This window comes from Coptis chinensis, chromosome 2 (genome assembly GCF_015680905.1).
Source record: "Coptis chinensis isolate HL-2020 chromosome 2, ASM1568090v1, whole genome shotgun sequence".
Lineage (NCBI taxonomy): Eukaryota > Viridiplantae > Streptophyta > Magnoliopsida > Ranunculales > Ranunculaceae > Coptis > Coptis chinensis.
The window spans coordinates 56,112,381-56,127,490 of NC_141457.1; the positions used below are offsets into that span (position 1 = coordinate 56,112,381).

At 38.6% G+C, this 15,110-nt stretch overlaps 1 pseudogene; it reads right to left on the reverse strand.

Annotated features, from left to right (window-relative positions):
• Positions 1–377: 377 nt before the first annotated feature.
• On the reverse strand, positions 378–472 carry LOC147516722 (small nucleolar RNA R71; annotated as a pseudogene).
• Positions 473–15,110: the final 14,638 nt, after the last annotated feature.

Sequence of the window (15,110 nt, forward strand, 5' to 3'; positions counted from 1 at the left end):
AAGAAGAGACTCCTCTCTCTCGACTTCTACAAAGCCTTGGCGATAGCCCCAAATCTTGCATCGTTTCTAGCGGACCCGATTGGGGGATTTTGAATCCCCAAATATTTTAATTTGTTACCCGTTTTTCATGGATTAGACCATGAAAAACCTTATCGGCATTAATCGCGTGGGATTGAACAAGTCCTAACAACATTCCACCATCCTACGGTTGGTGCGGAACAAATTAAACTCGTGGTATTCCCTTTCACCTTAGCCGATAAAGGCGGCGTCTTGGTTAACGCCCAAGCGCCTAATTACGTGGACTCGTGGGCTAAACTTGTTCATTTTGTTTATGGAACATTTTACCCACCCCTAAAAGACGGATGAGATGCTTTCCAAGATTCATTTCTTTTCGACAAAATCCTCATGAAACATTTTCGGAGGCTTGGAATCGTTTCACCGATCTCCTTATAGAGTGTCCACATCATAACTTAGCTTAAAGACACGTTAGTTCGTGCCTTTTTCAAAGGACTTCTACACCACCATAAAGAAGTCCTAGACATAATGAATGGGGATAGTTTCTTAAGCAAAGGAGCACCGGAGGCTTATAAATTTTTAGAGGATCAAACTAAAAGCTTAAATAAGGCGGGGGTAGTGATGATATCCACCGCTCCGCTAGTTCTTCTAATACAGTTAAGGCCGCCGGTATGTTTGAAATTAAACACGATCCCGAGCTTAAAACTCTAATCGAACCACTCACTAAAAAGGTAGAGGCCATTTCGGTTCAACAAAAGCCTATCCCCGTCATGAATGTAAATTCAAATCCATGTAGTTTCTGTTGGAGCCCTGACCATCCCGACTCCCACTATCCTATAGCCTATGAACAGGCTTGTTCCATTAATAGTGAACCTAACGCCCCTTGGAGACAAAATCCCAACTTCGGTTGGAGAAATAACCAACACGTCACACCTCCAGGGTACAATAATCAATATGTTAGGCCAACACAAAGTTTTAACCAAGCTCCACCACGACAAGGGCGAGTGGGGGTAATTTTAATAATTATAACAACCAAGTGCAACCTCGACAAGGTCAAGCACAAAGTCAAGGTAGTTATAATAATTATAATGCTAATAGAGGTATCGTTTAGGTAAATAATAACTATCAAAATCCACCCATAAATAATTCACGTGAAATAGTTCGATCCACACCACCCGTGACTACTACACCCACACAACCGGATCGTCTTGACACCTTCATACAAGTGAGCCAAAACTTTTCCAAACCATGGCTCAATCTAACCAACGGCCTTCTACAATCCGTTAATAATTTAACCCAACAGATTGGCTCAAGATAAAGCCCAACCCAAAGGTGTGTTTCAGTCACGAAATACCTAATCCTAAAATAACAAACACAGCCTTTGAGGTAACCGATAATACTAGTAATGAATATCGAAATGTAGGTGAGCTAAAGGCCATCACCACTCTCCGCTTAAGAGTGGTTGATAACAAAGTAACTATGCCTATAGTTACCCCCACCAAGAGTCTCCCTACACCGCTATTTTACTAGATACCGAAATAGAAACCAAGAGCCTACCAATCGTAGAGGTACCCGCCATAAACAACACAACCAAAGAAACAGAAAGCCACGGTTAAACATCCAGGGTGATACCATTGCTAAATATAGACGAAACCACCCGTTTCCACAAAAATTAGCCGTGTTAACTAGGGATACTAATTATGAGGAGATTAGGGACGCGTTTTCAAGAATCTAACTATAAACCTTCCCTTCCTCGAAGCTATTAAAAAGCTACCACACCATGCTAAGTTTCTTAAGGAATTGTGTACTACTAGGCGTAAGACCAATATACCAAAAGACGCCTTTTTAACGGAACAATTCTCAACTCTATCCGAACATAATGGAATTGTTAAGTATACAAGGACCCGGAATTAGATCAGACAATGCACCTTAGGAGATTCTTATACGACGACCGCGTTATTAGACACGGGGGCTAGTGTTAACTTACTCCCTTTTTTATTTGTATAGACAAATAGGTCTAGACGAGATGCAACCCACTAAAATGACATTGCAATTAGTCGATCGGTCTATTAAGTATCCTAAGGGTGTGGTCGAAAATGTGCCGGTAAAATTTAGGATTTCTACTATCCCGCTGATTTTGTCATCCTCGATCACGTAAGTCGTTAACGACTCGGTCCCGATCATCTTAGGGCGCCCTTTCCTCGGCAACCGCCAATGCGCTCATTAATTGCCGCGATAGTTCAATGTCCATGTCTTTTGGCCATCTTGTCATTGAAGTCAATGTTTTTAAAACAAAGAGACACAGTTACCCGATTCGCCTACATGGATGGAGAGGTTAGCATGATCGGCAGCTTTGCTCGAGATTGTTTCAACAACACATTCCCCGATAATCATATGCCCAAATTTCTTTCCTTTGGAAGTTCAGGACTCAATATTTCCATCCCTACACTAGTCGATACACATATTACGGATGAGGATGAGATAGATGACTTTCTCAAAGATGTAGAGGACTATCATAGTAACGAGGATATGACCAATCTAGATGAGCAATTCGATGAGTTTCTTAGAGCGGTGATGATTCACCCTATCAAGAACTACTTTTGCACAACATCCACCTCGACTTCCCTCCTTCCACCCTTTCAAAGAAATCTCGAAGTTTGCACTCGATCCTTTTATTTCTTACGTGCTTCATAAGTTTTAAATCCACCTAGTAAACAAATACTTCGTAAGACAAAAGCGTTTTGACACCTTCATTTTCAGACTTGAAACAAAGTCCCTACACACACCATGAATGAGTTTTGTGCTAAAACCACATCCTTATTGGTTACATTCTGTCCTTCTACAACTTATCCATATCCACCATATTCTCCACAACCATTCACTTTTCCACACTTATTTACTAGAACACCCACTCGTTCAAAATGAAAAAGAAGGTGCATGCTAGGTTACGTAATAGGGTTATCCGACTTTCGCTTTCAATTCACTAGGTTCGTCATAGGAAATCTTGGTACTTGATTGTGTTTGGATATGTTTTCTGTGATATTTATTTATGGAATGATCCACAACTATTTCGGCTGTTGATATATGATAAACTGCATGTTCATGCATATGTTTAGATAAAGTCTCGAGTATCTGACTATAAACGACTCAACTTTTGTGTTTGGAGCATTTCCTTTCATTTCCATATATTGGTGAGTGCACCATTAAGGTAACCGGGCCCTCCCTTAGGAGTGTGTGGCTGTAAGTACCGGATCCTAAGTCCACGATTAACATAATTCACGTTTTCCACTCTTGCATGTTTTTCTCGGATTTTGAGTCATGTTTCTCTATGGGGTGAATTATGTCTTTCTTGCTCATTGTTTTTCCTTATAAAAGAAAAAAATATATTAAATAATAAACATAGTAATCTAGGAAGTCTCGGGAATCTGACTTTAAAAGACCCACTGTTAAAAAACAAATTTTCGAAACTTTGTTGTAAAAAAATTTGTTTGGGGGTGGGGTGTTCGTGTTTCCGTCCTAAAATGTTTTATGTCCCATTAGAATTGCTTAGGCCGTTTAATTATATTCCGATTCGGGTTGACATAATCTATAAATTTAGAGTTCAGTCGTTCGCATAACGTACGTCATGCACGCACTTCGAGGCATTTTCCACTATCTTATATGTCATCCACGGTCGGAATAGAGTGTTTTATGGATCATTGGATTGGAAATTCTCTCCTGATCATTTCCATATCTCATTCGCAAAAATCGGACCGGTAACGAAGTGGCAATTTTGATTTGAAGTTTCGCGAAAAATCGAAAAATTCACAAATTTCGAATTGGGCTTGGGCCCCACCAGCCACCGGCAGCCTTTCCGTGCCCTTACCTTCACCATCGGGTTCATCATTTTTTTTTCCACAAACCGCTATTAACAAAGCTTCAAACCCGACCAAAAAATAAATTAAAACAAAACCTAATTCCACCCCACAATCCAAGACCAACCCAATCAACTCCAACTCCAACCCGCCCCACAACCTCCACCAATTTACATCAACAAAACCACCGGAAAATCAAAAAAAAAAAAAATTGGTGCTGCCACCACACCACCACCACCACCATCGTTCTTTTTAGTGAGGTGTCCTCATTGCTTCCCCTACCTTCTACAAACCTCAAACCGTATTCAAACTTTCAATGGCTCAACAACGCCCGAATTTTACCGGAACAAGCTTTTTATCGGCAACCACTTCGCGTCGTTTTACGGTGACGAAATGATCAGTAGAGACTGGAATAGCTTGTGGTACTCGACTGAAGCCTATTACCACGAAGACTTAGTCCGACGGTTTTACAATACGGGGGAGTTGGAGGGGACTAGGATTTTGTTATGGTGGCGTAAGAGGAGGAAGGAAGTGACTCTTGGGTTGTTGGTCGAGATTCTAGGCATTCCGCCTAGAATCCATCTCGATGTCACGTTGCAGGAGTCCCAATATAATGGGGTAGAGCCATTGATGAACGTGACAGTTACCAAAGGGAACTACAATGCGAGATCGCGATTGTGTTCGCCAGCATCCTAAGAACCAACCGGTTGGCCGCGGCTCGATGGATTGGTCCGGAACGCCTTGGGAAGGAGAAGGTCGGCGACATCAGCCCTGAACTGCCTCCACATTTTATGGATACTCCGTGAGCAGAAGTACGAAGTTCTCAGTATCTTGGAGTTTTGCTTAGCATGATTAGGGGAGTAGGGAAGTCTCATTGCACCTCTCCCTATGTTGATAACCAAGATCATCTTTGAAGTTGAGAGCATTTCAAAGCGTCGATAGGTCTTACATCACCCTACACGAAATCCTCGCGATCTATAAGGAGTGTATCCAACAAGTTTGGAGGTTGCCCGAGGATAGGGTAGAGGACGAGGAGGATGGTGGAAACGAGAATGCCGAGGAGGATGGGGAAATCAGAATGCCCGGAGGATGAGGAGGACTTGACTTGTTTTGACGCGGATGCCCCGGAGAGGTGTTGGTCGGATGCGTAACGCATGGCCGTAATTCATCGTGGCATCGCGTTCAGCTCAACACTATCTCGCGAAGACCTCCGGACTCGACAGGCAACTATCCATCATAACTTTGAGATCCGTACCCAGAGAGAGGATGAGAGGTGGGAACAGATGAGGGCCGAGCTAGAAGCTCAGCGCCAATTCCGGACCGACATGCTTGCACAATTCCCACCTCACGGGGATTCTCCTTCTGAGGACACACCATCGAGGCACGAGCATCGACGCCGAAGGATGAATGGTGCTGGCCCATCGGGAGCTCAGGAGCCATCTCCGGACCGTGTGCCCTCCGGTACCAGTACAGGAGTGGTTAGAGATAGTATCGTTTGATATTTCTATTTCTATTTGTAGTTTCATTATTGCCATTTATTTTAATGTAAGTTTTATTTCCGTAATTTGAATTTTGTAGTGAAATGTACTTCGAATGAAAATTTTAATATAATACGGTTATTTTCATTATGCGTGGTTATTTACTATTGATCCCACCTTCCCAAATTGTTTGGGGGTGGTTTTATCTATTCAAGCATTATTTTTATATGACCCTCGTCTTAGAATTTATTGCGGAGTCAAGGTGAAAATATGGCCGTTTAGGCATATCTATGAATAAGTATCATTGTAGGATGAAATATCGATTAAATAGGTAGATTCTATCATAAATTCAACCTAAAAGATACTAGGTTTGTTTTAGAATCAAGAAAATGAGTTGTTTCCGTTTTCGGGTTTGGAAATTTTGGTATTTCCGGAAACTGCCGTAAAAACCTTTTGGCAACTTCCCGATCCGTTTTAGCAACTTAAAACCTATATAAACTTCCTACATTCTACACTCACAACTCACACTACACCTAACCTCCATCACTCACCTTTCACTCCCACGATTCTCACGTTTCGTCTCATTTTCTCGAAGTTTCAAGAACTCCGAAAGACTTACGCTTCTAGAGGGGCGACTCGCCTCTGCAATTTTTTTTCAGATTTTTTTGTCGAGCGCGACTCCGCGCTTTAAGCTGAGCCGACCAGCTCAAAACACTGGATTTCCAAATCTTCGAGAGCTTTTCACCGACTTCCGTGGACCAGAAAAATTTCGGTTTTCGCGGATAGTTTCGGATCATTCGCAGCTATTCCAGAGCATAATTTTGAGATGACATCTCCAACATTGATACCGAACAGTCTTTCGAGGATTTGTTCCAAAGCACTACTTATGGTGCTTGGTTTTGAGGCTTATCACATACGTTGGTCTGGGGAGCCGCTTTTATGGTAAGACGATGCACTTTATTCTCCAACACTAGCATCTTATTTTTACGATAACTGCATTTTCTTTGAAAGACCAGATGGTGAACAAGTGTTCTCCATCAACATTGATAATGAACCAATGGAAATTACCAGGTTCTTGCTAGCATTTGTTCTTGGACTTGCTATGCCCGCTGAAATACAAGACCCATGGTGCTATTGGGTAGATAATATGTATGTCTACACTTATGAGTTTTTGCATGAGTCCTATGGGGCAGGAATTTTCCGTATCGAGGACCAAGAGGAATATAACGTCGCCTTTGGTAGCCTGTCCATGAACATAGGAACTGTTATGTTTTGGATCATGCTAAACATTTTAGGGAATGGCGTTTTTCTTCGTGAATGATGTCACTTTGCGGCGTCTTCCTTGCTTTTTTAGCCACGGGACGTATGTGTCATGACCTTCCCGAACCTTGATGTCTAGTTTAGCTCGATCCCATAGCATGAGGCATAAGTTCCTTCTTATGCCCGTTCTAGTTTCCCGTGATTATGCTATGTTTCTTTCCCTGTTTTTTGTACACGCTTTCACGGATTGGATTACGGTCGATTAATCGCGACACCCACCAATAGTATTATTCGATCTTTCCGTGCAATGACTTGGAAAGGGTGGAGGATACAACCTCATCAGTTGCACCCTACACCCCGGCCGGACCAAGTAGCACTTAATAGGTTAGCAATAATATATGATAAATGGCGGGAAGCCCGGCAAATTATCATGGCATGGCGGGGACATTAAAGGAACCTCACTTCTTTATGGAAGAAGAGGATGAGGAAGATGATGAGTAATGCGGGAGATAAGGTAAGTTTTCATTCTAGTTAGTGTCTGCTTATGTCCCAAGCAATTTCATTCTTGTTAACCCCATAATGGGTAGAACTCGTATAGAGTTGTGTTAGTTTTTATTTCCTATTTTAGTACGTTCTAACTTTATTTTGCAGATGTTCCTAAATTTCACACGTTTCAATGGTATTTTTCCTACCCTCTTTATTTACAATACTTTGAGGACAAAGCATGCTTCTTGTTTGGGGGGGGGGGGCATAGAAACGCGTGTAATTAAGGCATCTGTTAGGATATAGATATGTATAATATGTATTTGTTTTCTAGTTAAAATTTCAAAAATTCAAAAATATAAATAAATAAGTTATGCTGTTATGCTATACACTTAGGAATAGTGGTATTGTTTTTTTTCTCTATGCTCTTAACAATCTAGGAGTCTCACGTAGCTTTTGCATCAGAATAATTGTTAGAAACTTAGGTTAATATGTAGGTAATAATCTTTGCATCTATCTATAAATATATTACATGAGTATCTATGATTGTTAGCAGTAAGTTTCTGAAATCTAGGCTAGAGTACTTATTCTACAAATCCTGTGAGAATATAGCCTAAAGCCTTATATGAGCGAAACATTTGATAAATGACACAAGAAAGAAGTAAAATCCGGATAGAGAAATCACACGTCCACTTGCTTGATCACTATGCCATATCCTAAGCGAGAATTTAGGCCCTCTTTGGATCGATATAGCCAGAAATTCAAACCTATGAATTATTTTCCGCTAGGGCCCCTCTGAGCCTTTCTTTAGCCTTCCAGAAACCACAATTCCTTTACCCTGTTACAAAACAAAACAAACTAAAAAAATTCAACCTACCCAATTTAAATAAGTCTGAGAATAGAATGAGGAAGAAAGAAGAAGAAAAAAAAAACCTGTGTAAACAAAAGTTAGTTAATTGCTTCAGAAAATAAAGAAAAGAAGTTTCCATCCAAAGAAAAGAAAAATAAAAATAGAAATAAAATAAAAACCCCAAAAATAGAATAAAAGAGAGTCAAAAGCCAAAGAAAAAAAAAATATGGCTAAGGATGGAAACAAAGTATAGAAGCAAAAGAAAAGAACAAGGTTTTCTCTAAGTTACATAATATGAAACTCTATTATCTCAGACTTGTCCTTTTTGAATATCCATTTCTTTCCTTCTTAAACCATCTCCTAATCCCTGCAACACCTAATAAAGACCTCTAGCTCAATTAGGAATAGGTTAGTGTGATAGTAAGTGGCAGATGTGTTTGATCGACTCCGGTTTCCTTGTTGTCATTGAGATTGTAAGGTAAAGTGTGCCCACTGCACACTGGAGTAGCGGAACTTGAGTGGAAAAATCAGAGTGTTGTATCTTGACTATTATTGTGAGAACCTACTTAAGGACACTATCCCGAGTTTCAGAAACAAACCTGCTAGGCATTTCATAGTATTACTCATTGTATATATGTTTATTGTAGATGATTGATTATTATGCATATATTAGCTTAGGTTTCGACTTGATTACTCTATATGCATTGCTAGTGAGAGGAATAGTTAATTTAGAGCATGAATAAGGAAACAATAGTTTTATTTCTTAGTCGTTGTAGTATAGATGAAGTTTGTGAGTACCTTCACTGGAAAACTCTCACGAGACTATAACTTCGCCCACTAGGGAATTCCTAGTGGTTTAAGCGCCTTGTTATATGGTCAATGCAATCGCGACTTTCAAAGCGAGAGTAGTTAGAACTCCATTTTTGGTCACTTATTCTAATTTCTCATCTTTGCTTGAGGACAAGCAAAATGTTGTTTGGGGGTGGTTTGATAAGAGCCCAAAACTGTAGTTTTAACCCTGTAACAGTCATACTTTTAGACCAATTATGTGAGTAATAATTAAGAGTTAACACTGATTACGTGTTTTTATGCATTTCAGGTTTTAAAGTCCATTATGTGTAGAAATGTGCCACTTTAGCGAGATAAAGGAGCAAAGCTCGGTTACTAAGGAGTTCCGTGACTAAAGGCAAAGATTCAAGAAGACAAAGCCCGATCAAAAGCTGAAAAGTCGACGCGGGCAGAAATAGCACACAAGTCAGTAGAACTTCCAAAGGCCGTATCTTTGGACTCAGACCTCGGAATGGGACCTACCTTATGTCAAAACGACCGACTCGGAAAGAGCTTTCCAATGGTCCAAGCCTTGACCCAATCAAAGGAGCAGAAGTGGAGGAAAAGTCTGTTGAAGCCAACTTCAGCTGAAGAGGCCTTTTGGATTTGAAGATTGGGTTTGGGCCCCGATTCTCGGCCCAAAACATGGCTCCAAGCCCATGCACGATTTTTGGATCTGAATGTATAAAAACCAAAGCTTCACTCTTGGTTAATGGTAGATAGGGTAGATAGTTAAGGTAGCTAGTTAGACCTAAAACAATATAGATAATTCTAGATCTAGTTTTCAGTAGAGTAATTAAGTTTTAGTTCCATTTTCAATTATTGTTTTAGATTAAGTCTTTGAATCATTGTTCTTGATTGATTAGATAAATAAAATAGTTATTTTGTCAATTTCGATTCTTGTTAGTTACATTTGTGTTAGGTCTGATTTCATTTATTACTTGTTATTCAATTCTTAGTTATTAATTAGATTTTAATTATTGTTTAAATTAGATTAGTAAATTTCAATTCTTTATATTATGTTTAGTTTTAATTTAATCGGAAATGATTGCGTAATGATTCTCGGTTAAACCTCCATTAGAGGGGGTTGAGAAGCCTTGATGAAAGCTTGATTCCGATTATCGTAGAGTCGTCGTAAATTCCTTTCCACTCTAGAAACGATTAGTTCACCATGAGAATGGGTTTAATCGTTCACATGCTAGTTATGAATTGGTAGGAATGCCATGTGTAATTAGGGATTAGGAGTAACCATATTGTTCTGCGAAGCAGTTCAATTCGGATTACGACGATTCGTCGTTAGTAGGATTAAGTCGAGTTAAGGTGGAATCAATCCCCCTCTAACTCGATCCTTATCATAGAATCAACGTAGCATTCCCATAGTTGTTCTGATAATCGACTAGTTGCATCTTGTGGGTAGTTGCATCGTAGTCTAGTTGCCACTTCGTAAATCTCTCATTAGACTTTAGAGTTAAGAGTACTTATACGAAGAGAACATTAACATGCGGAAGGACTAGGAGTGGAACGAATCACTCTACTCCACTATATCTCATAGGATTGAGAGTAGAAATCTTTGATAAACATAGGCACATAAGATAGTTTTAGTTTACTTACGTTTTGAGTTCATCATTCATTTTGTAGGTAAACTATTCAATTTTATGATTTATCAGACAGCTTTGTCTAGTTGGTGATGAGGACATTCTAAAAGAAGATCAGTAAAGCGACTCCATGCTTCCGTAAAGGATTCATGAGGATTTTGACTAAAGAATTGAATTTTCTGAAGCATTTCAGTAGTTTTCTTCTGAGTATAAAATTGAAGCATGAAAACTTGAACAAGTTTATTCCATGTATCTATGGATTGTGTTTGTTGTCCTGCTAGCCAAATTGACGCTTTTTCTGCTAAAGTGAATGGAAACAGCCGCAGCAAGAGTTGTTCCTTAGAGACAGCTGGATGGTGAAATGTTGTGGCCACTTGTTGAAGCCTACGAAGATGATTGTATGGTTTTTCATGATCCAAATCATGATACACAGGTTACAAACTAAAAACGTTTGGCAGAATTCAAAAATCACCGACAATGTCCTCAAGTTTGATGCAGGAAGAAGAAGGTCATTCTGTAATCTTTGTATAGAAGTCGAAAAGGGATTTCAAATTTGGTGGATTTTAAATCGACCATAATGAATGATGGGAATGGTGACAAGGAATCTTTTTGATTTGGATTAATAGATGAAGAATTTTGTGGAGGTGAAAACTTACGCAAATGTTTATCGTATTTTCTCCTACGATAAGTAAGTTCAAATTCTTTAGTAGAACCAGACCTTAATCTCATACAAGCATAAAATTAGATCTAATTGACAGAAAGAACTTATTATTTCCTGAATTTTATGATTATCTTCAAGCATTAGAGTTGAACAACGTAGGCCTAAGCTACTGCTAACGTAAGTGAAGCTAGGAATACGTGTGCATAAACCAACAACCAGTCACAAAGAGATATTTAGGGAGGCTTTCCGTGCAAGCACGGTTCTAATTAAGTAATCTCAATCTTTCAAGTTTCCTAGACACCATTGGAATATGATTAAGATTTATGGAATTAAAATTTATGCAAGGTCCTAATTTATTTTAATTTTTTTTTTAATTAAGATTTATGCAAGGGAAAAAGTATAAGCATGCAAATACGACCTACTCATACAATACTAGATGTAGTAGCATGTGAAGATACTCTACTCATACGTATAGCAATACGAATAGGCAAGGTTGTATCATCTATAAATACTTCGATACGTATAGGCAAATACACATCAGTAATACATACATGTAGGCAAATAGGTATATATATATTTCGTATACGTATATCTACACTAACAGACAAATTGTAATCACTCATACGTATCTAGATACATTAGCATGCGAAGATATTATACGTATGTGGATAGATACTACAATGCAAAAATGTAAACTAAACATGCAACGTATTATACCTAAACTAAAATACGACTCTTGTATTGCATAATAATTCGATTTCGTCAATACTCATTGAGATTGCGAGTGTCATATAGAGAGCAGCTTCACCCCGTAGGGTTTAAAAACAACTTACCCAACTCAGATTTTTAACCCTCGTTGGAATGTTCTCCTCTTTCTTGACAAAATCGACTTATTAAACAAGACCGTGTAGTTATACGTAGAGAAATACTAAACATGCAACAATAGACACTTATACGTATAGATAGATATAGCCATGCAAAACAGTACCATTTGTATGTATATATACATTAATATGCAATTTATAACCACTTAATCTCATATATATATTTACAGACGTATTAACATGATTCATGCATATTTCTAGCCTAATACGTAAATAATAATCCATAATCTAGTACCTAATAACTACATACATGGTATTCGTGCCAAAACAGTATAAAATTTGGAACGTGTAGCTTCCCGCAAGTCCGCCGAAGAAATGAAACAGACGTTTCAACCCGTCGACATCCTTAATCCCAAAAGATATTTGAAGTATTTGTTACAGGTCCAGAGAGTTAGGCCTAGTAATGGAACAAGATTTCACAGTGGATGCTGGAGATTAAACAGGAGTACCAACAAAGACTTAACACCCGCGCACGAGAGTTCAACTAGCGGACGCGTGTCTAGTATCGCCCACGTGCAGGATTCTTCCACAGTCAGCCCAAATTTTCACAACAATCTTATTTTAGTGTATAGATTATGTTCCAGGTCCTAACTTTTTGTTCCTGTAAGTGCAACCAAAAGTCCAAACACGGATCAGTAGCGAAACACGGGAAATTTTTTTAAAAAAAAAACGATGAAAACGAAAAAACGATGGATAGGAATGAGAGTGGGGGTTTCCCCTTTGAGCAATTCCAGCTTGTAATGGAAGGTCTTTTGGTCCTTAGGATGGCAGCGGTGCCATTTTGATGTTCACCTTTTGCTAGTGTTAGAGATTTGATTCTCTAATTTGACAAAGTGCGAATACAAAGATATTTCCTTACTCACAATATTCTTGTGTATAGCTTTGAGTAGGGATTTCAAACCATCCTAAGTCTAAGACAACTTACAACTTGTTTTTGCTCTTTTAGGAAACTAGTGAGTAAGTTTAAACTATGGATTAATTGATACTAACTACTTGGTTTTTTTTAATGCAAAAATTGAAAACTTTAAGTTACGTAAACATGCAACTAAAACAAAGATAAAAATTTACTTCTAGATAGGTGTGGAGAGTTAGTTCTCCTCATGTGAAGATAACCTCTATTGTATGATTTTAGGTTCTTGCATCTTAACCTTCCTAGAACTCATAGACAAGTCCTAATAAAGATTAACTTGATCCCTAACACTATGACTCGTCTCTAAGATCATATTGTTAGCATGTAGAACCAAAGCAATGACTTATCTCTAAGATCATCACCTTGATTCCTAACTAGACTCTACACCAACTACCATTTTGGGATAGGATGTAGATCTAGTTGTTCTTCCTAAACAACTTACTAAAATCACATCACTAAGGTTATCCCTCACATGAGCATCATTAACCCCCCACAAAGGGAAGGTTTTAGCTCATGATCCTAGGGATATAAATGAAATAAGCAAATAGACATGTAAAATGAGAAAGAAGAAGAAGAAGAATAATAATAAAATAACTCACTTGCATTAAGAAGTTTAGATTACATTTAGAACAAGAACATAAAAAGTTCTACCATTAAAACTATTACAAGCTTTTTTCATAAAAAACTCAAAACTAAAACTAAAACTAAAAACTAACTTGCTTCTCCTACTAAGGAGCTAAAAAAAAATGCATGATAAAGAAAAAGAAGTCAAGGGTGTAAATGGAGTGCATCCCCCCTTGTTTTGTTTTTTTTCTTCCTTTCTAGAATTCTCCCCCTCATCCCACGTGAAAACACGCACACACATTTAATTCACTTTTATCCACCACATTAAAACAAAGTGACACCTTGCTTTTTTTCACTATTAACACCTAATTTTATTAATTACATGCAAGGTGTCAACTTTGCACCAATAATTTGGCACTTTTGTCTTGACATGCTCCATGATTGATGACTCATCTCTTCTTGTGGGCCCAAAAGGTGGGTCCATGTGCTATGTCTATTGGTGGGTCCGGACGTCGATTTCTGTAATTTCTGGCCTAATGTTAAGCTAGTCATGCTAATCAGCTGGGCAACTTACTTGCCGAAATCGGAGTCCAGGTTGACGAGATATGAGCTCCGAAAGTTTACGCTTTCCTTTACATAGTCCCGTTCTGACTCGATTCTATCATGTTTTAGTCCCCAACTTTGATCCGTCTTTGTTTAACATCACATGGTTGATTTGGAAGAATTTATATATACATCGTTCCCCCGTGCTTTAACGCAGGTTTAACCAATATTTTCATGTTTACTGCGAAGACCTACAAAAGTACGAAAATATACTTATTTCATGATTATTAAACACATAATTAACCAAATTTATATGTCTCAATGGGGTTTAATATTACAGTTTTGGGTGCTTATCAGTAGTCGTCGAACTAGCGAATTGATCATAATGAGAATTCATTGATTCACTTCGCCCAATCGTATGCATACCAGCAAAAAAAAATGTCATTGTGATAAGCCGGAACCCAAGACGTACGGTTTTTATATATTTCTGTCAACCAAGTATTTTCAGTCAAGTCATATTTCAACAGTAGTGCATACCACCTTCTTTCAAAATCAGCAATCCTATATGACTTCCAAATAATATATGTAAGCTCTGAACACAATATATCGAGCTTATGGTAGACAAAGGACAACTTCTCTGAAATTTTTTGCATAATGTGCCAAAGACAAAATCGATGTCGAGTAGCAAGGAAAACTCTTCTAATTGCTGTAGTCATCGCTAAATCTTGGTCAGTAAGCATTGAAGTTGGTGGACGACCACCCATAGCTGCAAGCCATATCTGAAACAACCACACAAATGTCTCTTCTGTCTCATCAAGTAGCAGGATACAACCAAACTGAATAGACTGCATGTGGTGGTTGACTCCAGTAAAAAGGGCAAAAGGCATACTGTAAACATTAGTTCTATATGTTGTATCAAAAGATACGACATCCCCAAAGTACTCATATTGGACACGGGACCTTCTATCAACCCAAAAGAAATTTACTGCAACCCCTTTTGTATCTAATTGAATGGCATAGTAGAACTGAGGATTTTCAACACTCTTTTGCCTAAAATAGTGAAGTACGGCAGTAGCATCATTGTCTTTAGGCATTTTTCTCGTCAAACCATAATGGTGGTTCCAACAATGCTTTCTCCTAAACCCAATCACATCCCCATGGAAAACGCGTCGCCACTTTCCCTAC